Source organism: Helicoverpa armigera, chromosome 27 (assembly GCF_030705265.1).
Source record: "Helicoverpa armigera isolate CAAS_96S chromosome 27, ASM3070526v1, whole genome shotgun sequence".
Lineage (NCBI taxonomy): Eukaryota > Metazoa > Arthropoda > Insecta > Lepidoptera > Noctuidae > Helicoverpa > Helicoverpa armigera.
The window spans coordinates 6,807,564-6,833,889 of record NC_087146.1 but is presented as its reverse complement, the minus strand read 5'-3'; the positions used below and the strand labels follow the sequence as shown (position 1 = coordinate 6,833,889).

Genomic DNA, 26,326 nt, shown 5'->3' with positions numbered 1-26,326 from the left:
AATTTAGAATAAATTGTTTAATTCTATTTAATTACTTGCGTTTCGGGAACGAGTTGCCAACCATTTGATTGGGATTTAAAGGTTGTTTTCATTACGTATGTAGGAACGTATGTATGTTGGAACTTAAGGAAGTTTTCTTCAAACGTGTGGTGTGCTGATTGGATAGATTGCAAAATGATGATGATGATGTCCTCCTAGCCGATTATCGGCTACGGCGGCTGTTCTCATGTAAGGAGATTAGCCAACTGCGCAGGACATATTATAGTGCACAAGCATTTGCGCAGACACAGGAGCACTCACTATTTCTTCACTCTCAGAGGGCGATGCGGGACGGCAATCCGACACCACCGGAGAGAGATCACAAGCAGGACCGATGATGAGGAGATTGTAAAATAACTTTGTCGTAAGAGATACTTATATCTAGTATCAAAATGTCTAATTAGTAATTAGGAATGATCAGAAATAATTAGCAATATCTTTATGTAGATTCAGAATACTCGCACACTGCAGAATGAATAGTTGGCAGACAGACAGTTGACATGACGCATTTATTATTTTAAAGAAATTCTTGAATTAAATTCCAATTAAAGCTTTCAGTCGATTTGATACTTTTTTCAGAACGATATTTCCGACAACTCAAACCATAAGATGAAAAACTTCTGACTCTGAAATACATATACCTAGGAACTTACCTAAATATTTATTTTTTACCCGTTTCTAAAATGAGTAGGTAAACCTAGCTATTTATTTAACTTTAGAAATAAGCATGTATTTAATATTACTTACAGAAATAAATGTAGGTATTTTCTTCTTGAATTAGTTTTAAGTGGTATATTATATAAGTTTATTTAAACTTTTTAAATGAATGTAAATATTTTGTAAATATGTTTCTGCTAAATAAACTAATATATCCATTTTCTTCTATCTGCGGTTTAAAATTAATTTACTTAATACGCTGATCTTCAACGTAAGTAGTAGAAACTTACTCCAAAACATATGAATGGCTCAGTATATTGACCTTTTAAAATCCCCTTACGTCATTTATCCGTCCCTCTCCCTAAATACAAGAGAAAATATAAGAAATCGCCTACCCACAGACTCTTGAACGAACAATTGTCCCTATACCTAATCAAATAATAAAATCTAACATCATTTATTCAAAATAGAATCTTAACAATACTCTTTTATCAACTTGACATCTACAACTCTTTTCTCTATGGTGCGGGTCAAACCTCTTTGCACAACCTTAGTGGCCATTTTGACATGCGTAAGTATTCGATATTTCAATGTGCGCGCTAAAATACTAGGATTATAATATCAGGAGTCTATTTTTGATCTTGTGGCTAAATATAGAATCTATCTAAGTCACATGGGATTTGAACTCTATACTATCTATAATAAAGAAAACATTATTTTTGTTTGTACCCTAAAGGCTCCGAAACCATTGTGAACTGATTTGAAAAATTCATTCACTGTTGGAAAGCTACACTCTTCCCGAGTAACATAAGCTATATTTTAGCCCGAAACGGGCAGAAGTGTGCCCAAATGACACAGACGAAACCGTGGTAAAACGTCTAGTAGCAGATAAGGGTTGGAAAACGATTTAAACATTGATAAAATCTCGTCATAATTAAGAGTAATTTTAGTAATGGTATTAGTTTTCGCGTTGTCATAGACAGTAGAACATAGATTTGTAGTGCGTCAAACTAGACACCAATTACATGGGCAATTAAAATAACTTTAATTGGCTTTGTTTTGCGTTCTTCACGCAAAAATATTTGACGCGTGTTAAATAAAACAAGTTTGGAAGTAAAATATAGTGAGTAACAATAATATTTTTTGGAAGATTTATTATTTGATTTTAATTATATTTCCGTCAAAGTAGTAGGCATCCTATCTTGCAAAATTTCATTCAAATCAGTTAAAGACCGCTTCAATGGACTAGCTACTTATCGGAGTTCCCGAGTTCCATTCCTTGGTCACGCTAGTCCATTTACAGGTCTAAAATCAATTTGTGTATTTTAAAAGAACGTTCAAAGCCCCAGTTGTTTTAAAACGTTTGGACGTCACAAATCTGTCCTATTGTATGCTAAATTAATTTGATTGCTGCCTTGATACGAAATAAACCAATATGGCGTCGATATCTCCTGCCATTGTTGTCACAGATTATAAAACAAAGACTTTTGACAAAACAAAAGGTTTGATGCCGAATATTTATTGCAAAAGATAATTTAATACATCAGAGCCTGTATGCACAGGAAACATAAACGTCAGTTTTCTTAAAACAACTGTTTGCTATGGATTTTCACGTTAAAGTCAAAGTGAACAGTACCTATGATTAGCTTACCTTGTGGCTAAGTAACTGGCGACCAAATAAACGATGCACAGATTGTGAAAAGTTGATATGGCTAGAAAGACTGTTACTTGTGAGATGACGGCAGACATAAGAGTATGGAAGAAGAAAATGTATTGCATTTAGTTTGACTGGAAGCTGACACTGATATTGTTGGGAAAAGTTAGGCAGATGATGAGGGATGGTGATAACCTCATAGCCAATTGTCGGCCACAGCTTCTGTTCTCATATAAAGAGATCAGCCAGCTGTGCAGGACATGATATAGTGCACAAACATTTGCGAAGACACACTTTCATAGCCCGATGTGACGACAATCCGACACGACAGAGAGAGATCAGGCGCAGGACCATAGATAACTTCTAGTGACAGGATTGACATTTACGTGCTCTCCGATGCACGGGTATACCAATCACCAAATTCAAAACTCCGAGCTGCTTTCCCAAAATCCACAAAGCGAATTCGGCCCGACGGGAATCGAACCCGAAACCTGAATGCACAGCAGTATGTGAGAACTAGACCAACGAGGCAGATGATGAGTCACAAATATACATACAGCCAAACTTTCATATTTATGATATAGTGTGATAAGTTATCATTTCAAAATATAGAACCTGTCCGTTCTAGTGATCGTTAAACTGTCAGTTCCGGTTGTCATACAAATATTTATAAGGGTCGTAACGCAGTGAAACTTGAAAGATTGACTTCAGGCAAATGTAAGGCAGTAGAAAATTTCAAGGGATCAGAAATGCGGATTTATGTAGGTATAGTAGGTACCTAGAGAGAGACATCAGTAAAATGTATCTATCTTGGGTACTGTAGAGGTTTCACCACAGATTACTATAATGTTTCACTCTCTATGTTTAGGTTTTAGGTTTTGCTGGTTGACCAATGATGGATACATGGAATAGTTAAAAAGTAGGCTTACAAAGATTAGTTTTTACATCCTTTTATTAGGTCGACCTATCCGCCTAGCTCATCATCATCTTCCGAGCCTTTTTCCCAACTATGTTGGGGTCGGCCCCAGCTCCAGTCTAAATGAATGCAGCTCAGTACCAGCGCTTTAAAATTAGCTATTGCTTATCTGACCTCCTCAAGTTACCTCTCCCAGTTACTGGTTAGACTGGTTGTCAGACTGGCTTCTCACTACCAGGGCCTACAGTTTAACATGCCCTCCGAAACACATTCATTGATGCCTAAGATATGCTTAGAAAGTACATATAAACATAGAAAAGACTGGAAGCCGACCCCACATAGTTGGGAAAAGGCTCGGATGATGAGTAATTTGTTCGGCACCAAAATTGTGTACACGGCTGCCACCCGAGTCTATCGCGAGCATGTATTTGCTCATAGAGGTCGCAGTTTCGTGGAGTTTATAGAAATACTCTTATTGTTAGCAAGAGCGAGTAGGTGCACTGCACCTGAAGATACATTCATATAAAACATTGTACGTCAAACTGCCGAAAACTAGAATTTTAAGGATTTCGTTTGGGGTGAGTCTGAAAATATCAATCAAATCAAAACTAATCCAGATTCTAGCTACAACGAAACTGCCACATGACAAATGCCACGAAATTCTCGACAGTCAAACTCGTACTAACTAGGAAAGTTCATTGCTATACACACAAAAATATCGGGAGTACTGCGAAAATCGTTCTGAAAATATCAATTATTTTGCCCTTTACGGGTATCGAATGTTGGACCTCTAGCTTAGGAGATATTACAGTATGACTAAACCACCATCAGAAATAGGTATATTCTATCGGTAGAGACCTTTTGCTTGGTTTTGCTGAACTATGTATTAAAAGAAAATATAGGTAGGCAGGGTAAGACAGTGGAAGATAATGAGCACATCAAAAAGTTTTTTTCAATTACGTAAAGGAAGGAAAATATGTTTTACTTTACAGATAAAAGATATGTTAAAAATCGTTTAAAGTTATAAGAAATTAAGGGTTTTAACAGATCTGTTAATAGACGGACGACGTCTTTTGACTCCTTGTTTTAGGAAAATTTCTTAAAATGTCATGAAACATGAAATCTAGCAAGCTGCACTGATAAAACAGTTAGCTCGGTAGCTCTAAAACTGCAGATTCCTATAACCTTGGATAGGTTATAGGAATCAACCTCCGCCCTATCTAAATAAAATTGGGATAAGGGCAGGAGGTTGATGATGAGATCATATGAGTCCCATCAATAAATAGTCTATTATTTTCAAATTGAAAAGGCAAAGGTAACTTAACAACCTTTTCAAAAGATTTATCGTGCTAATAATTTTATATTAACTAACTTAGTATGCTAAAAGTTGGAAAGAAAAATTCTCAACAATTTTAAGGTAATCAGCTAGTCGTAAATATTGTTAAATTGCCAAAAATAATTTAATATTCCGCCGTAGGGTTGACAAAGGTCCGCCTTGTTTAAATTATTTCAAAATGGCGGGTTTTCTTTTTTAATTGATTCACGCTTCTATTATTTTTGGTTTGTTGTTTTTGTTACTTTTTGATCGTTTGAAGTTCTGTTTCCGTAAATAAAATTTAATGGTTCCTGCACATTTTTATCCAGGTTGGTAATGTAGAATAAATACATATTATTAGCAGTATGCAAATGTGTAGTTTTTTTAAGTTTTGCATTTTCGATGTATTATTATTATTTATAATAGTTTATTAAATTGACAGTTTTTATTCATTCCGTAATTTTTATTAGATAATCTTTTGGTTTATTAAGTACAAATTATTAAAACAAATATATTTATTTTCTATTTTATTGCATTCAGAAAGCCACAAAAAATCCTATAGAGGTAATTCACATTTTAAATTAATCCTTTATTTCTAACCTTTTACCCAAAACACAGTCCGCACAGAATATTTTTTAACCAGTATAGGTTTAATTTTTATTGTAAAATATTTGTAGTTATATAAATATCTAGATATAAATAATGCAATTAAAACAAATAAGTAAAACGTTTTTTTCCGAAATTCAATTGGTATTCTAAATTTCAAAAAATCTGCGTTCGGAATTCAAAATGCTACCACTAACCTGTATCCCAGTGAGCGGGTGAGCAGCTGGTGGGTGCTTGGTGTCCGCGCTAGCAATGCTGGCGCTGCGTCGTCGCGCGCGTTTAATACAACCGCTACAGGTGGGCGGGACGTGCGCTCACTGGAGCCAGGAGACGGCGTTAGCACTAAAAAATTTGCAAAATTTTTTTTGAGATTTTTTTTTTTTTTATTTGGAGATGCGTTTTGGGTTGGTATTGAGTAATTGTAGTGGTAAATAATTGTGAAAAGAAAAAATTTTTTTAAATAAAAAATTAATATACTGTGCTCGTAATATAAAACTGGTAGTAACCTGTATCCCAGTGAGCGGGTGAGCAGCTGGTGGGTGCTTGGTGTCCGCGCTAGCAATGCTGGCGCTGCGTCGTCGCGCGCGTTTAATACAACCGCTACAGGTGGGCGGGACGTGCGCTCACTGGAGCTGGGAGACGGTGTTAGTGCTAAAACCGTATTTTGACAGTAGAAGTAAAAAACGAGAAGCAGAAAACCCTAGGTACTGGAAGCCGGTCCTGGAAGTCGGTGTCTAGTGGATGCAGCTATGTTTATTTCGCCACCGACTTTCTGGACCTATGCACCTAAAAGTATTTTACTTTGGGAATTTTCTTTTTGGGAATTTGGCTTAAAAATATCTAAAATAAACTAGATAATCAGATCGATTACTAGACATAAATGGGATATTTATTTATTTCTAATAATCAAATTAAAATATTCTGAAATAACACCGAAAGGTATTTAAATTTTACCAGCAGTTCTTTAAGTTCTTAAGCACTAGTAAAAAACAAAATAATAACCACCACAGCAAAATAAACTTTTACATCAAAGTCGACTCCACTTCACTCTCTATGCGCGAATCTTAAACGCGGCATACAGAATACTTTGTAATTACAGCATTTCGCGAAACTGTTCAGTTTTCGATGTAAAACCTATGCCTGATGACCTAGGTCTTGATTCGGTATTAATTTAGGTATTATATGATAATTGATAAGCTAAATCTAAAAAGTCATGGATAAAAATAGATGCTTACTACCAAAAATACTGAATATGTCAAAGGTAACTAGCAGTTTTTATGTGTGGATTTAATATAAAATTAAAGTATGTACATAATATAAAATAAAAAATGCTACATTGAAAAAAACTATACTATGCGATGCGATTTTATTTACTTATTATACAAATCATCAGTTATTAAAAATGTTGAATTAAAAGTGAATTAATAAATAGATGGGCAGACGATCTTATAAGGTCGCCGGAAGACGCTGAATGCAGGTCGCCTCCAACAGGTATCTGTGGAGATCTAAGGGGAGGCCTATGTTCAGCAGTGAACGTCCTATGGCTGAGATGATGATGATGATGAATTAATAAAATTATCCCTGTTATTCCATAAAGTATTTTTATTTAGGTACGTATTTTAAGTTTTCATACTTTTGCTATGTCTCTTCACACACGGAGATGAAATGAGCGCTATAACACCACGCTTGCTCAAGCGAATTAAGTTACCGATTACCGATTTGTTTCCAAGAAAGTTTTAGAAATGAACTGACTAAAAATATATTTTATGAATGGTACCTCCTATGTACTTATGTATGTCACGTTATTTGTGAATATCATAGATTATATTTTAAGCGTCTACAGGAAGTAGTTGCCCTTTACGCGGGTGAAACCGAGTGAAAAGGCTAGTGTAAAATATTCTTGTGAATGTATTCTCAAAGAGATTTCTGGAAAGTATTCCTTTGGGTGTCTGTGAACGCATCGACAGCTTCCTAAATGCATCCGTGCGGTGAAACTTTTAATACATATCTTTATGTATTAGCAGACTGCAGACTAAACAGTTGGCCGATAGTTGGCCCGATTGTTGGAAAAATATCGTCATCATCTACCGAGCCTTTTCCCAACTTCATTGGGGTCGGCTTCCAGTCTAATCGGATGCAGCTGAGTACCAGTGCTTTACAAGGAGCGACTGCCTATCTGACCTCCTCAACCCAGTTACCCGGGCAACCCAGTTACTGGCTACTGACTACATGTAACGACTACCAAAGCCTAGATAGATAGAAGATACAGTTTAACGTGCCCTCCGAAACACTGTTATTGCCGTCCAAGATCCGGTATATTTAGAAAGCATATGTATTGGTTGTTTGAAAATGGTGGCCAAATACTTGATCGGTGTAATGTGCTACTACCATTCATCTTCATACTGATTATGATTTATGAGCCCTAGAAACCAACTGTCGGCCTACTAAAAGTTTGCAGTTTGCTGGTGGTACAGAAAAGTGACCTGTGACATTAAAACGAATACTACCTTTATACGTATTATTCAGTAACTATTGAAAATAGTTTCGAAAACTACATAAATAGATTACTCAGCTGCATCCGGTTAGACTGGAAGACGACCCCAACATAGTTGGGAAAAGGCTAGGCAACTAATCTAGTACCCATTTAGTCCAAACAATTTACTCTTTGACGAAAAATTGAATCTAATCCTAATTTACTAAATAATGCTGGAAAATAGAAATCGCTTATTTCTCCGCAAATTGAAGTTTAAGTTAGTTTTAAAACCATAAACTAATATTTTAAAAGGTTATTGTTTTAAATAAATCAGATATTTTTCATTTACATTTCATAAAATAAGCGCAGACCGTCAATGTTTTCAGGGTGTCGTACCCGAAGGGTAAAATGGGACCCTATAACTAATACTTTGCTTTCCGTCCGTCCATGAATCGTGATAGTTAGACAGTTGAAATTTTCATAGATGATGTATTATTTGTTGCTGCTGTAACAACAATTTTACTGAAAACTTGAATAAAATAAATACTTTATTAAGCTCCCATACAACAAAGATCTTTTCGGGCGTTTTATAGATACCCACCCACTGGTACGGGACTTTGGGTGCGCGGGTCCGTCTCGCACTTGGCCGGCTTTATCATGTTTTTCATATGGTTTCACCTTATTTACCGACTTCATAAATAGCAGGGGTTCTTGAGTCCTTCATTTATACACATTTTAACATTACATTGTACATTCAAAGTACTGAACCGATTTGAAAATATTTCACTGTTGGGAAGCTACACTATCCCCGGGTGGCATAGGCTATATTTTATCCGGGTACGGGAAATAGTTACTCCAAGACGATGCTACAAACAAACGGATTCACCTCTTTATTCTAATGTTAGTAGAGATTATTTGAGAAGCTACAATGTTTGGTTTCATTTTTCAATATTATTGCAAATACTCTGACAGTTACTGGTCCGTTTAGTGGAAGAAGGAACCAAGCAAGTTTTATAATTTTAACTAGGACGAATTCGCTCTATGTAATACTTACCTATTTACCTTTTGTTATTTCGCACATAACTACGATATCATGGATAGATTACGACCTCGATGGCGCAATGGTCACCATGCCGGACTGCCGGACCTGAGGTCCCGGGTTCGATTCCCGGTTCGGTCGGCATGTGTGTGATGAGCATGCTTGTTGGCTTGTTAGCCAATGTCAGCCGGGATATTGTGGCTTCCCAAACGTGAAAGAATTTTCCGTTCTGCAGTTTCGGAACCCTTACCTTACAATATTTTTACCCAGTCTAAAAAAGATCTAATCATTTACCCTTCATAATCGTCATAGATTCATAATCACATACCATCTAACATTATGCCAAGTTATAGTTTTGAATATTTTCAGCTATATGTATATAGTTTAGAAAACTCCTTATATTCTTGTGTACATTATTAAAATTAGTAGTAAAATAATTGATTTACCTACAACTTACAATATCTCGCATAACCCCATTCTCCCTGCTCAGGAAAATAATTTTACAGCTATTTATCTCAATATCCGTCTCACTTTATTTTGTTTTGCCTCTAGCCTTTGATCGCCTCACTCCTACCTCAATCTTATTATTTAGCCATATTTTATTAAATGTGCAACATTACTGAAATATCCTTCTTTTAGAATCTTCCAAGGTGTTCTTTCTTTATACAAATGAACATGTATGGGAAGTTAACCCATGAATATATCTAAAAATCTTGTTGAATCCTTAATATCATAAATGCGAAAGTAACTCTGTCTGTTACCCTTTCACGTCTAAACCACTGAAATGATTTGAATAAAATTTGGTACGGAGATAGAGTTGACCTTGAGAAAGAACATAGGATAGTTTTATCCCGGAATTTTGAAGAATTCTCTTGGAAGTGCGATATAACCGAACTCGACGCGGGCGAAGCCGCGGGCGGAAGCTAGTGCTAGTATAAATCGCGTACGAACGGTTCCGAACTATCCGGGTCGGGCCGTAATCGCTTTGTGGGTTTTCTAAAACTTCCACAAAGCAGCCCGTAGTCTGGAAGTTGGTGATTGATACACCCGTGCATCGGAGAGCACGTTAATGTCGGTCCTGCGCCTGATCTCTTTCCGGTTGTCGGATTGTCGTCCCATCGAGTTATGAGATTGAAGGAATAGTGAGTGCACCTGTGTCTGCGCAAATGGTCGTGCACTATAATATGTCCTGCGCAGCTGGCTGATCTCCTTATATGAGAACAGCCGCCGTGGCCGAAATCGGCTGTGGATGCCATTATTATTAAATCGCGTTTGTTATTTGGGAGCACCTTTAAATATTTATATGTATGTTATTCTAGTTTTCAGTATTTGTTATTATAGTATAGTAGCAACAATAATACCTACGTCATCTGTGACAACTAATATGATTATGACAATCCTACTTATATCCTACTTATATTATAATCCTACTTCCTACTCCTACTTATGTTATAAATGTGAAAGTTTGTGAGAATGTATGGATGTATGTTTGTTATTCAATCACGCAAAACGGCTAGACCGATTTGATTGAAATTTGGTATGTAGATAGGTGATACTCTGGATTAACACATAGGCTACTTTTATCAACACAGCACGCGGGTAAAGCCGCTGGCGGAAGCTAGTAAATAAATAAAACTGTCCAACTATCACAGTTCAAATGACATATCCTGATGACGATCACTGATGACGGACCGATAGCGAACTCTTAGTACCTATAAAGGTCCCGTTTTTCCTTTATGTAGGTACCTACGGAACCCTAGAAACAAGACAGTATCGACGAGCTCGTAGCTAAGTAGGTAACAGCTGCATGGTTTGATCGACCATAAGGTTAAGCAATTCTTGGATGATGATTCTTTCATGTCCATGGATGGGTGACCATATTGTCATGACGAGTTTCTCCTTGTTTCGGAAGGCACATTAAATTGGTTGGTCCCGGCTGTCATTTGAACATCTTTGGCAGTCGTTACGGGTAGCCAGAAACCAGAACGTCTAACATCCAGTCTTATCAAGGAGCCTAGTTGCTCCATGTGGCACATTGGTACTCAGCTGCATCCAGTTATAGTGGAACCCGACCCAGCATAGCTTAGGAAAAGGCTAGGCAGATAGATAATAGACCTGGTAGGTTTGTTAACTTTAGCATACAGGGCCCGATTCTCCTAATTTTACTTAAGCAACATACGATTCACATTCGACTGAGATCCAATCCCGACTCGATTACGATTGAAGTGTATGTGGCATTCCGCTATTTTTATTTGAAATAAACGTTTTTATCCTTCTCTGACATTCAATAATGAACCATTTTGTCTGCAAATGATTTACGATTGCAATATGATTGTAGAGCAAACTACCGTATAGACCGAAATCACCAAAATAGTAGACCAATCTCAAACCAATCGAATGTCGTTGGAACACGATTGGTCTTATATTAGTAGCAGAATGCCCGATATGGTTAAAACTGCTATTGCGATCATATTGCGATTCAATTTCTATTCGATTTTGACATTATTAACTTAGGAGAATCAGGCCCCAGGTGAAATCAAATGAAGTTGGTAGCTACTTATTACTAATTACACCACATGCAAGTTATGGAGTTATTCCCAATTTGTCATTAGTACCGATTGGTCACCAACTATTTTTTCCATACACCAAGTCCCAATTGGTCATTCGAGCAAAATAAATAATTTAATATTTAAATTTTGAGTTCCGATTCGTCCCCCGCATAAAATTTCACGTATCAGAGTACCGTCAGAAATAAAAGTGTTAGAAGAAATTTTAAATGAAAAACTTCGATGTAGGTAAAGGTATAGCTCTCATATAAATATAATAAAATTTACATTAAAACACAGGTGAAGACAACTTGGGCATTTTATAAACCCGAAAATGTGACTCGATACTTTTTGTGTCGGTAACAAAAGTACCAGGGGCCCATAACTAGCAAAGAGATTGTATACATAAAAATGATGAATGATGGTGTAAATTGGTATGTTTATCTACAATTAGGAAAAAAACGTAAAATCCTGACACTCTTGACTGCTATACTCCTTTAAGTTATGCGGTCCTAGTACACGGTGGGCAGTTCCATGGACACTCGTTGATTGGTATATTACTCATCTGATTTATGCGATCCTGGTATTTTGGTTTTGGCCGTGCGGTGTGTGACGCCGTTGAAATCGCGATTTTATTAATAGCGTCTTGCCATATTCGGAAAAAACATAACCAAAATAAATAAAAAACATATTACAATATTGTAAAGCTTATCTTGTTGACAGTACTTTTTACAAAATAAAGTACGGATGACCAATTGGGACTAAGCAAAATAAAATATTTTATTGAATGACCAACTGGGACACGTTTTTTATGGATGCCAAATCACTAAAATGACGAATCGGGCATAACTCAAGTTATGATATGTTATACAATATGTTTGTCTTTATAAGTTATAGGGTTACGTAATTTACCTAATACATAACTTGTAGATTCTTACAATTGGAAATCCTTGCTTTAGCTTGCTTGCTTAGCTTGCTTGCTTGCTTAGCTTATAACCGCGGTTTCACCCGCGTCCCGGGGAACACTTCCCGCACTGAGATATAAAACTTTAACAAATAAAATTAAAACAAACAGTGAAAGATTTTTCAAATCGTCAGTGTTTTCGCCCTTAGCCCTTTAGGGCTTAGGGTATAAACAGACAGAAAAAATGTTTTATCTTTATTACATAGGTACGTAATAATTATTAATGACAAAAATATAAATTTTTATACATAGTATTTGTATATTTTTTACTAATCTACCTACTGTCCAGTGTACTGAACAATTATATAAGAAGTACATATATCACTATTATCTATTACATATAATAAAATGATAGGAAAGTCAAAACTGTACATTGAATATTTTTAAAAGAATACTTGGGGTGATCCATAATCGATTCTCTGAACCCAAATATGTAGTTTTTAGAATTTTTGTCTGTATGTCTGTTTATCTGTTTGTCTGTATGTTTGTCCCGGATAAACTCAAAAGTACTGCATGAATTTAAATCAAATTTTGCATGACTATTGCCTGGGGCCGGTTCAACACATAGGCTATATATTATCACACTATCACCTAGTGGGTTGAGCAATGAATGATTAAATAAACGAAATTGGAAATTCTATGAGTATTGCTCACGCAGACGAAGTCGCGGGCAACAGCTAGTGAAGAAATATGTACAAACAACTATGATGCAATGACCATTGATACGAACCCAGTGTTGTTTTCGACCTTCCTTAAGGAAAGTCCAAAATTTTAAAATAACATTAAATTACCTAAATAAAATATCTCACGAAAATGGATAAACCCCAGTTCGGTTTTTGTGAAACAAAACCCAAAATTCCTGGTCCGTATTTCGATTCCTGGTTAGTGTAAATAAAAAGAGTAAAACCAGGACTTTTATTGAACTTTTAATGAAATATTAGTTTAAAAGCAAAATAAATACACTCCTTTATAAATGCAATCAAATATCATTCAACACTTTTCTAACAAATCCAAACATGGCTATGATACGATGTTCCATCATGAAGTTCCAGTTCATCATGTCGATTCTATAAAATATCACAACTCACTTCGACATCACTCTCACTTCGACTTCGATCTAAAGGTGGAATTCCGTGGACGCGACAATAGTCAACCTATGAAAATGTATGGCACCGTTGCCGAGGCCCGTGACAGTCGCGCGCGGCCGACGAATTTCGTAAGCTGCTCGCGGCATTGTCAACAATTTAATTCTGGTTTTACTAAAATTCTATAGATGTTATTAAGTGCTAGACCATGTTGAGAAGCGTACGGCCGCGAGCGGCTCACGAAATTCGTCGTCCGCGCGTGACTGTCGCGGCCCTCGGCAGCGGTGCCATACATTTTCATAGGTTGACTTTTGTCGCGCGCGGCTGCGACAATCGCGACCCACGGAATTCTACCTTAAAGTTTCGTGATTGACATTGTCAAACTACACTAGCGCTTCACTATCGAGCGTGTTGACAAGTTGAACTAAATTAAAGTCGAGATTTTGACAGATCTGCCAAAATCTGTCTATCTATAGGGAGGTAGGAGAGATGGGCAGTTGGGAGACATGATGAAATCAGAATAAAAGGGGGTCCTTTTATTCTGATTTGATCATAGTTTTTTATTGGGTAGTTTACGTTACCGACTGGTAACGGTGTTCATCCATAGACTTTCTGTCATTTCAGTTGTCAAGAACAAACACTCGTAAAAGTACTTAAATATTTTGTTGCGGTTTCGGATCGTTATAAAGAGAAAACTAATGAAAGGTATGTGTATTTTCTATTATTAATGATTGATTGTCAAAATCTCCAGTTACGATTATAGTAAGTCGATGCAATCCACACCTATTATACCTCTAGAAGAGGTACTACAGCAATAGTTTATGGGCCCCACGTTTTTATTTTAGTCTAATATGACCGGGACCACCGTAGGTTGACAGGTAAGTAACTATTTTTTATTTTCTAGTTTTCAGTGCACATAAGATAAAACCGTTTTAGTTAAGTTTTTTACCGATTTTTTTATAAACTAAGTCAAAGTGTCCAATGCTCCCTATGGTAGGGAGGCTTGGACATACCATGTAATGTATAATTTGTAAATTTTTGTTCTTCTTCTTCAGTGAAAATTTGTGAGGTTATAAATCTGCGCTAAAAATCCTTTATAGAATCTTGTTTCAGGTACCGTTGCCAACTTGATCTAGGGACTCCATATTTATCAGCTGTTAATTTTATTTTTTAACCTTTTGATACCTCTTGTATTGCTCGTTATATTAAATCTTTAAGAATTTCCCGTCGCAAACCATTCTTTTAACCCCGACGCAAAACGACGGGGTGTTATAAGTTTGACGTGTCTGTGTGTGTGTGTGTGTATGTGGCATCGTAGCTCCCAAACGGATGATCCGATTGTAATGCGGTTTTTTTTGTTTAAAAGGAATGTCATTCGGGAGTGTTCTTAGCTATGTTTTCTGGAAATCGGTTCAGGTCTTCAAGGTCATCAGCTCGTTTGTTAGGTGTGATAGGAATGTTACACGCTCAGTTTACTTGCAAGCATATGTGGGATCTAAAATTTGAAATACTAATATCTTCTGGAACCACTGAGCTGGTCTGCTGTTAGGACACGAAGATAGGAGACGTAACCCTGAACTGCCTTTTAGTAAACCCATCGAGTTTGGGCTCGTTTAATTTGTCTTGACTAGTTTTCTTCATGTTTCTAATTGACGAGAACCTAATGCTGGAAATGGGATGTGGCGGATGAAACCCTAGAAATCATTCTAATGGATGATGATGATGGACCTTTGTTGATCCAGGGTTATATATCAATATAACCCTGGATCAACAAAGGTCCATCTTTATTGTTTCTCAATCTGTGCAATTCTCCCAGAGCCAGTTTGTCATGAGGATTGTTAAACAGCTTCCTTTGGCTGAGATCGCATATAGCGAACCCATCATAAAAGAAGGAAAATTAAGGAGCTCCTTTAAAAAACCATGAAATAAAATAAAATTATAAATTAAAAAAAACCCCCGACCCAAAAAAGTACGCAATTATTATGACAAAATGTTATAAACGATAAACCCTATAAAAAGCAAAAAGTAACTTTAAACACTACGTAAGTACCAACTAAAGCATGTCAGACTAAACAAAATTTTGACGTGTCGACGGTTTTATTGAAACCGTTTAAATATCTCGTAATGTTGAAACTGATTGTAATTTTAGGATAGCTCTTTGATTTTATCTAGCCAAACATAAGAAATGACAATAAAAGTTGATTATCTGTAAAATCTGAATTTTTATGCAATAAATGTGAAAAGTGCCCATCCCTCCCCTACCTCCCTAAAGTATGAAATGACATTACGAATCGAAGTGAAATGCGAGTTGTTGATCGAATTTTATAGAATCGCAGGACATATCTTCTAGCTCCATCATCAGATCAGTTTGACAGAACCATATTAGTGTATTGTCATCAGAACTACATACAGCTGCCAATGTTCATGACGCTACGATTCCTCGAAGATGGTTATAATTAGTTAATTTAGATTCCATTACATAGTTACATACAGTCGACCTAAAAAATGTCCATCATCATCTTCCTGCCCTGTTCCCAAGTCATTTGGGGTCGGCGCAACATGTCTTTTCTACCATTCCTCTCTGTCAGACGTCATACTTACATCCACTCCCTTCTGCTTCATATCCTCTTTCTGGCAATCAATCCATCTTTTCCTCGGTCTACCTCTGCCTCTTCAAAAAGTTAAAACATATTTTGTGCAGAACCCAAAGGTACTCATAACACGCTTGGCACCATATTTTTCACCATGACAAACAAATATGCTATGAATTCATAGACAATAGGCAAGCTACCGCGACCCCAAAGGATTTACCATGAATCACCCAGATATTGTTGATTACGAAACCAATATTTTCAAAATATGGCCTAGGAAATTTCAATAAACCATTCAAGTTGCGTTTATTTATAATAATAAACCGCCATCTTAATTTTTTAGATATAACTTTAGTGCGCCGTAATAAGGAATTAGTAGTGCGCAGTGCAAATTCGAGGGCGTCGGGCGCGGGAATATGAGCGCCATGTTGAAACTTTTAAATTCTGTTCTTAATTTTCTTTTTGTTTTTATTTCGTGTTCGGCCAGTTACCATGAACAGTATAGAGGTTGGTACCTATTAGTATTTTTGAAATTTTTTTTTTTTCTTCTAGCCTAATTTTAATAGGTAATTCTTTATTTTTCATTTTCTTTCTCTATCGTCGAATCCTTTGCTTATTTCTTAAATAAATGTTTCTTGTATTGAGTGCCTTTTTCCTGCCTTCACTTTATATTAAACAATTTGTCTTATTAGGATAACACGACACAAGTTTTTCAAAAGTTTCTACCCTAGTCACCGATCACCCTTGCCTTTGCCTCGCCCTACAAATCAGAACCTCAGAAAAATCTTTACTGCTACAGACATCGACCGTGCTGGCATCAGAATCGACAGAATACAACGACTGTCAGATCGCATAAACCGCATCAAAACCTTACAGCATGTGCGCAGCGTAAAAAGCCTCCTCTGTAGAGAGAAGACAAAATACAGACGAACCGGTCAGCCTTCTAATGCCAGAAGGCACCACTCGAGTAGTATATTGCCATTATAATGGTACCGGGATCATTTGCAGACCCCAAAATGGATCTGTTGAATTGCCCTTTCAGCCGATTGTGAATCAAGTAAATAATTCCCAAGGTAGGAGGTTATTTTCAAAGTGCTTATTGCACTGTATTCCTGCTTTTGGGTAGATGGCACTTGTTTTAGTCTTCTAGCGTTGTGAACGCTTTTTTCTGAATCAGCATCGTCTTGTCGTTGTTCTAGTCTAGTTTTGGTCAGCATGCTTTTTCATTTTCTAGCTGTCGTTTCAAGAATCACCTTTCTTTGCCTTGCTGTTTGAGTTAGTCCAGTCCGTGTAAATGGTCTTTCTCTATTCGTACACATAGCAAGCTCGTAATATTTTGTAGACTTCCAGTTTGTATTATGTATTTGCCCAAAACAAAACTGTTTTTTATTGTTATAGACAGGTCTACTTGTAGATAAGCCAGCCCTCTCAACCATTTATTTTCGACTAGATTTTGCCCTTGACGTTGCCACCGTCTTGAGGTCTGACCAGTCTTGTCAAGGAGTATCAGGTTTGAGGTTAAGCATGTAACCGGACTCAAGATGTCAGATACACAGTCGATCCTTGTCTCACACTGGTACTCAGCTGCATCCTTTTAAACTTGAAGCCGACCGTGCAAAGCTAGGATAAGGCTTATATCTTCAACGGGCCCAGCAGGGCCAAGGTCTGCCGGGGCTGTGGTATTGTTCGAAAGAGTTACCGCGGCCCTGGCACATAAAAGGCCTACGACGGATCACGACGGTTTTAGTCAGTAAGAGTCTGACACTCCCTCACCGCTGCTAACCCATAGCGGGAGGGGTCATTGGGTCATTTGATGATTTTTGACGTCGTTAAAAACACTATCTCCAATTCTTCAACCTTATTTATAAATAAGTGAATAAATTCCTTTGTTCCAGTACCCATTTCCAGTTCTCCGAAGTTTGAGTCCTATGTGTTCAACAATAAGGAGTATATCGTCCAATTGTTGCCTGTCAACTGGGAGAATGCCAAGATATTATGTCGGTAAGTAGGTTAGGTTCAGACGACCTTATAATGGTCGCCGTCGACGCTGGATGCAGGTCGCCTCCAACAGGTATCTGTGGAGATCTAAGGGGAGGCCTATGTTCAGCAGTGGACGTCCTATGGCTGAGATGATGATGATGAAGTAGGTTTATATGAAGATACATAGAGGTTTAACTTCACTTACTCGTCTTCTAAGAAGGTATCATCACTTTCGCGCACACAGAACGCGGAAATATAGTCGCCATCTAAACTCGATATGTTTTCTTAAAGGGGTTACCATAATGGAAGCTTGGCTATACTGGACACCAGAGACAAAGCTGAGTTCTTGGCCGAAGCGTTGGCCGAGTCGCAGTTCTGTGAGTTCTATTATTTCTTCTATAAGACGCGGTTGAGGACCATCTAACCCCACATTTAATAATATTATTTTATCAGTACAAAGGTGTTTGTTTTTATTCAATAAACAACCATACACATATTTACATAAATAAACACCTATAAATAATCTTATAAGTAATACTAGGTACTCTTATAATTCTGTTGATTAAGTCTCATTCCTTCTCTATGAGAAGAGGCCTGTGCTCTAGGACAATAAAAGGGCTGATGAAGACTTAGTAGGGCTTGAGCAGGAGTTAGAGGCCAATTAACTGTTCCTTTGCAATAGTTCCTTAAAATGTAAATGCTATCTTATGAATTACTATTCGCCTTATAAACGTTTGTCAATTCCTCCCCAGCCCTGGCATCAGTATGGGTGGGGGCCCGCAGAGACTCAGCTGAGGACGCCGCGGGTACCGCTGGGGCCCCGGGATGGAGCTGCGGAGGACCGCACTAGATGTCCTGGGCAATGAGGAGGAAGACAATGTGGCGCGCCATTATCCTATGGTACATATCTACTTCTAGGTTTTATCTGTATATCTACTTGTAAACTGTCAGCTAGTAAATAGTTGGACTGTTGGTTGACCGACACTTTGCTTTGATGCAGTTTCAAACAAAAGTTTGCAGTGTGCACTTTAGCAAAAGAATCTTTAGTTGTAAAAGACTTACATAAATAGATAATCGACTAGCTATTCTCCGCAGTTTCTCCCGTGTCCCGGAAGGACTACTTCCCGAACTGGGATTAAATATAGCCTTTAACACCCGCAGACAATGTAGCTTCCGAACCGTGAATGTATTTTTCAGATCAGTTCAGTAGTTTCGCAGCCTTTCAAATACAAACGAAAACAATCTTCCTTGTAATATAACTTTAGTTAGACTACTGTCCAATAAACAACATAAAATTTCTTCACCCCAGTGGCTGAACAGAACCCACGTACCAGTCCCGGAGACGGGAGCTGACTGCGTCGCCCTGGAGCGAGTTAGCCACGACCACCCCGTGTTCCTCGACCTGCCGTGTCATTTGGAACGCGCCTTCGCTTGTGAGAGAGGTATCACGTTTTTACTCTTTTAATCTTTACTGGTAATTGAAATTGAAATTTATTTATTTGCCAGAATATAGGTACAATATGATGGTCGATACAATAAAAATATGGTCTCACTATATATTATAATTTAGTCATGCAAATATCTTAAGATATATATTCTAATAGCTAAAAAGTACCTACAATCATTTTGGATTATAACTATTTCTCCTCTAGGTACTCTTTGACTGTATATAAACATTTATCAATAAGCCAATTTCTGAGGGACCTCTTAAATTTACTCATTGGTAGGTCTTTACGAGATGGTAGCTTATGGTATACGGTCATTGAATTTCCTGACTGATTAAGCATAAAGCAAAACAGCAATTGATTCACACGCAAGGTCTGCTTGTTATGTAGGTATGGTTAAATCCCTCAGGTTGGGGAGTCTCTTCTCCAGTAATTAACGTAATTAGGAGGTGATAACACTACATTGTCATTTCAAAACTCTTACTAGCAACGCTGTCCTTAAGACAGAACCTTACATAGTCCCATTTCTAAGCATCATCTCCCGAGCCTTTTCCCAATTATGCTGGGGTCGGCTTCCAATCTAACCGGACGCAGCTGAGTACCAGTATTTTACAAGGAGCCACTGCCTATCTGACCTCCTCAACCCAGTTACCCGGGCAACCCAATACCCCTTGGTTAGACATCCATCCTAACTCCTATTTTAAGCAAGCTACTAAATACCTTTTCATCATCAGATGCCCGTGATATAGTCCGCGTGACGGAGGTGAACACGGTTCGATGCAGGAATGGTCTGTACCATCTCTACAGTGGCAAGATGGACTGGCATCAGGCTGCTGCCTACTGCGTGCTTAAAGGAATGGCGTAAGTCTTCATTTTATAGAGCTGGCAATCGCTTTTAGTTTTGCTTCATGTGTATTTTATGATTTAAATCTGCTTCAACTGAAAGCGGGAAATTCAAAATGCTCATTGAATATACCCGTTCGCATACTTGTTTAGGTACTGCTCATATACTTCGTTATGTATATGTTTATGTACTACCCTATGTCACGGCTAAAATCCGAAGTACCTACACCTAGGTTTAGATGGCTGCAGCAAGTTGTAGCCGGCCACATGCGCAAGTTAAGAAGCGCTTGATGCGGCCTCAGGATAGATGACCATCTTATTGATCATATGTTATTGTTTTTATTATTTTTACATTTCAGATTGGCAAATATTGGATCACTAAAATGCTTACGACGTTTAGGCATGACGATGTTGAAGAATCGACCGAGTAAGTCAGATTTTAATCATTATCTTACACCTACTTTTAACAAAAAATACGTTTTAAGTCTTACTGCCGACCACACAGCAACTTTCCTACCCACCTTTATTATGATTCAAAAAATAGAACCTACTTAAATAAAACCATTTGACCAGGTATCGAGAACGCCTGGGTGGGTGCTAAGGGCAATCTGGGCCACTGGAAGTGGATAGACACTGGAGTGAGTGTCTTCCAGACTCCCCGCTCTCTGACGCCGCACCCGACGCCTGGCCTCCTATGAGGTAAGGTCTCAAACCTCCTAATAATCTGCCTAGAGTATTGCCAACTATTTAGGCCTCTGTTCTATTCTATCTTTAGCCGTCGTGCCTTTACGTGTAATCAGAATCCAGAGAATCTGACAACGGATTTTACAAAGGGGTATCTGGTTGAGAACATCAGATCGGCAACCGCAATGTGGCACAATATTACTGAGCTGCTCTGGAAACCTACCCAGATGATGACTTGTAAAGTGAAAAATTTACCTTTAGATTATTTCAGAAATTGTAACATGGTGACAAAACGTCAACTGTTATGTAGTTACTTGGCAATTGTATGTACCTATGTCAAGCTTAACTTCAGAGATATTTCTTTAATATTTGTCATAGGGACAGGAACAATGTAAAACAAAATGGCTGCCTACAACTGGACCGTCACGCGTCTCACCCGCCAGTGTTCCTGGAGTCACGCTGCGAGAGGAAGATGCAGTTCATCTGCTATGAAGGTTGGTATACATACCTACTTACAAATTAATTAAGTATGGAACACTTCCATGGGCAACCTCATAATTCAAGGGGACTGCGGGACGGCTACAGCCGATTTTCACCGACAGCATAAAAGTCCGCTTTTAAAAGAACTGTTTACCTACTTTGAAAATTCAAACAATAGTAAACAACGGTTTTAACAAAATGTTTATGCTGTCGGTGAACTCGGAATAAGTAGGACAATTTTGCTAATAGCCCAAGATCCCAGGGCCAAGGCAGTTAGGCATACACAGATATACCTACATACTTTATACATTCTATACTCTATCCACGGAAGCAAGAGCTAAAAGGTAAACAAAGAATGACACTTTTCAAGATGGCGGTATAACCCGACCGATGACAAAATCACAAATACTGCAAACATTTTAAAAATGTGACGTTTTGTCATCGGTCGGGTTATACCGCCATCTTGAAAACTGTCATTCTTTGTTTACCTTTTAGCTCTTGCTTCCGTGGATAGAGTAGACTAACTAGGAATCTAGTATAAGAGCCCACGCACACTGAATACTTTGTCGGCTCACCATCTGGCTAACTATCGGTTTAGTAGTTGTTTAGTCTTCAGTCTGTAAGTGCTTTAAATATTGGTTGATCGTTTTCAGCAAAACTTGGTGACTTAGAAAGAGGTGTTCGTCGATCCGGTCAGTAAAAGATACAAAATTAAGTAGAAGCTCACATTTCTGATCTTTTAATCGATTCTGGCACCAAATATAGCTACAGAACATTTTAGAAGGTGCATAACATTAAGTTATTAATGCAATATCAGGGCCCGATTCTCCTAATTTTACGACATACGATTCACGTTCGACTCGATTCGACTGAGATCCAATCCCGACTCGATTACGATTGAAGCGTATGTGGCATTCCGCTATTTTTCTTTAAAATAAACGTTTTTATTCTTTTCTGTCATTCAATAATGAATCATTTTGTCTGCAAATGATTTACGATTGCAAAATGATTGTACAGCAAACTACCGTATAGACCAAAATCACCAAAATAGCAGACCAATCGCACACCAATCAAATGTCAATCGAATACGATTGTTCTTTTATTAGTAGCAGAATGCCCGATATGGTTAAAACTGCTATTGCGATTCGATTTCTATTCGATTTTGACATTATTAACTTAGGAGAATCGGGCCCCAGAAAGTCACCTCCTTCTCTAAAGCACAAACACCTCGTTGTAGTATATACTTAGGTATTGAGAGTTTCTTCTTGTTTCTAACTACATGTACGTAGGTACCTACATCATCATTTTAAGTTTTTTAGTCTTGTAGTCACAACCTATGTCGCATCCTATCTTCACTTGGGTACCCAAGTACACCCACCGTACTTCTTCAGATTTTAGATTTATTGGATTTTTAGACGCCGCAATTCCCACAATACCCATCCATCTTTTTTGTCATTCTAACGCCATTGTTGTTTTAAAGGACAATGGGCAGATTATACCCACCAATAGCAATGTCATATGTATATATCATTGGATAGGCCTTTTATGTAGAACAATATTTACTATGACAGCTTTGCTGAAATGTTTGTCCGTTCTGAGATATAGATCAAAACTGTGCAAAAGTTAGAACTAAGTAATCTATTGATAACTCAAGTTTTAAAGGAAAATCTAAGAACTACTAAGTGTAAGTCTTGTATGAAAGAAAATCAGATTACAGTATTGATTAGCATCAGTTTTAAGATTGTTTGTTATCTATATCTCAGAACGGACAAACAATAGAACAAAGCTGTCAGAGTAAATGTTGTTCCAGTTAAAAGACCTATCCAATGATATGTATGACTTTCCTATTGGTGCGGTTTCTCACTACGCCCAACATCCAGTTGGTACAATAAAAGGTTGAAATGCTACATAATAGTAACAATTATGGATCCTAACGGTCATAGTAGTACTTACAAGACTTAAAGATATTAGTACTTAGATTTTCCTTTAAAAACTTGAGTTATCAATAGATTAGGTACTTAGTTCTAACTTTTGCACAGTTTTTGATCTATATCTCAGAACGGACAAACATTTCAGCAAAGCTGTCATAGTAAATATTGTTCTACATAAAAGGCCTATCCAATGATATATATGACATTCCTATTGGTGGGGTATACCAGGTCCCATATATTTGTGCCCATTGTCCTTTAGAAAGACGTTCAAAATTCATCTATTTTATTGACATCCATATCGAAAATAAGTTAGTTAGTTAGTTAGTTAGTTACAGCCTATTTATCGTCCCACTGCTGGGCACAGGCCTCCTCTCACACGGAGAAGGAAATAAGTGTGATGTGACAATAACGAACTTACTTTTATTTATTGATTCACCGAACTTCAAAAGCTAATTACATAAATGACAGTACATACAGTACTTACTTACTTTTTATAAAATAACGACGAAAACTAAAACACAAAATATTATATGTTCAGTTTTCAATAACCCGCCATTTTTCCCAGGCGTGTCATCAACGTTCATAACAGTGGCGACACCTAGCGACGACCAGTTCTACTACGTGCTCGTCCGCCAACTGTTTTACTGGCAGCATGCTTACCAAAACTGCTTGAAACTGAATGGCACGCTCGCTAGTTTGGATAACAACGATATTTTAATACAATTGTTGCTTGTTATGGGCGAGAATAAGGAGGAACGTGAGTATATTATAATTTTGAATAGGACAGTATCCAAACTCCACATTTCTTAGGTATATCAAAGTACGGTACATACTTACCTCGAAATGTTCAAACGTAACTTAACTTTATATTCTACAGCGAGATGCTGTAGAATATAAAGTTAAGTTGTCACAAAAATGAACAAAACTGTAACCAAGATAGAATTATATGAGATCAAAAAGAAATTGAGTGGCGTGTGAAGGACTGCACAAATATAATTCTATCTTTGTCACACTTTTGTTCAGTATGAAGTCTCAACTGTTAACTCTGTGAAAAACTTCTTCTACTTGGTCACTACTTTGGTACCATGTGTGGATATGTAATTATACAAACAAAACAATAATTTAATCTCGTCTTTATTTATCATTGTGTCATTTTGATTGTACTATTTATCGATACATGTACAAATACATGAAATAAAACTTTACAGCAATCGAACACATTTGGGTCTCTGGCCGCTTGAACTTGACCAAGGATCTAACAACGGATGCCGTCCACTATTCCTGGTATAATCCAAATGAGGGAAACGCATCCCCGACCCAAGATCTGGAGATGCTAAGACTGGTTTATATGTAAGTTTAAATGCTGATTAATAATAATACGGCTGCCCGCTTTTCTTTTGCAAAGAGTATCAAACACCACACTGAAATATTCCTATTATAAATTACTAAAGTAAATAAAACCAAAATGTGATCATTTTTTCTGACACACAGATTTACCCTGTACCCTGTAGACCTGGTGAAACAAAAATAAGTGCAATAAAACCTCTTTAAGTTCAAAACCAAATGTATGGACGCGACTTTATAATCTTTACTTTCGCTACTCGCCACTAGGTGGCTCTTTTCAAAAGCAGCATTTTAGGCACCCATTAGTTCTGCTACTCGCCGCTAGACAGCGTTAATAAAACGCTATTAGTTCTTATTTTGATCACAAGATGGCGTTAATTTAAATATTTTAATTTCCAGATGCCGCCGTGGTTGGATGAAGAGTTCTCAATGGATAATTCCTGCTTAAATTTGGACAGACAAGACCATCTTGTTGGTTTGGTCTACGGATTAGCATGCGACACTGCGCAGTATTCTATTTGTATGATAGATAAAGAGCAAGGAGCAGCTCGTAAGTATGAATTTGTAATTTAGTTACCCTACGGGATATGTAGGGTATAGGGCTGCCAGATGGCCGGGAAATCCGGGATTGTCCAGGAATTACTAGTCTTGTCCCGTGTCCAGGAATTGCATCTTTTAGTCCCGGATTTTCGAATACCGTCATGCACTAGCTTTCTTCATTTTGATAATAGTAGCAGGCCGCTTCCTTTCCTTTATTATTCTTCGTTTTAAAGAGCCCAGATTTTACAAGTCTTTTGAAAGGACTGCAAAACAGTCTTCAAACATGCGAATTCTGAATAAAGGCTAAAAATATAGATAAGTATTCTAATTTTTCATAATCCTCGAATGGTCCCGGAATCGAAATACCTGAATCTGGCAACCCTAGTAGGGTAACTGTTACGTAACTGGGTAACGCTTTGACCGCAGCTAAAACAGAAATTAAACAGGCAAACAATCCTCCTAGCTATTTTGGTGCTATTGCTGAACTCTTCGTTCAATTCATGGATTTCTACATCAGGCACCATACCTACAAACCTATTACATATTTAATTTTTCTCTTTATCCACTAGCCGTTTTCCCGCGCTTTCACCCTCGTCCCGCGAGCTAGCTACTGCCCGCACCGGGATAAAATATAGTCTATGTTACTCGTAGATAATATAGCTTTCTAATGGTGAAAGAATATTTAAAATCGGTACAGTAGTTTTTGAGTTTATCCATTACAACCAAACAAACAAAGTTTTCCTCTTTATAATATTAGTATAGATATGCATCCTGAATCTCAAAGTAGCAATAGACCATTACCATTATTGACATAGATACATAGTAAGGGCCAATTCAACCTACTATATACTACCTATTTTATTCCAGGTAAAGTTTCAAACAAGCCTGTGGCTATACCAATAATACCTACTCCAATCGTCTCGCCACCTGCGGTGATCGCTGAGCCGATATCAACCTCAACAGTAGACGGTTACGACTCCTCATGAAACATAAATACTAAGTGTAATGTATAAGGAATAGTATTACATGTTTATACATTTTATAGAAAATAAATAAACCAGAAAAGTGTAATTTTTTTATTTAACCATATGACATCTGATCTACATTTATAAAGGAATTTGTGGTTTAGAGAGTGCAGTACAAGTTGATTGATAGTTAAATATATCAAGTGTAGCCGAGTGAAATAGTAATCAC

At 37.4% G+C, this 26,326-nt stretch overlaps 1 pseudogene; it reads left to right on the top strand.

Moving 5' to 3' along the window:
* Positions 1–16,310: 16,310 nt before the first annotated feature.
* On the top strand, positions 16,311–26,140 carry LOC135118871 (uncharacterized; annotated as a pseudogene).
* Positions 26,141–26,326: the final 186 nt, after the last annotated feature.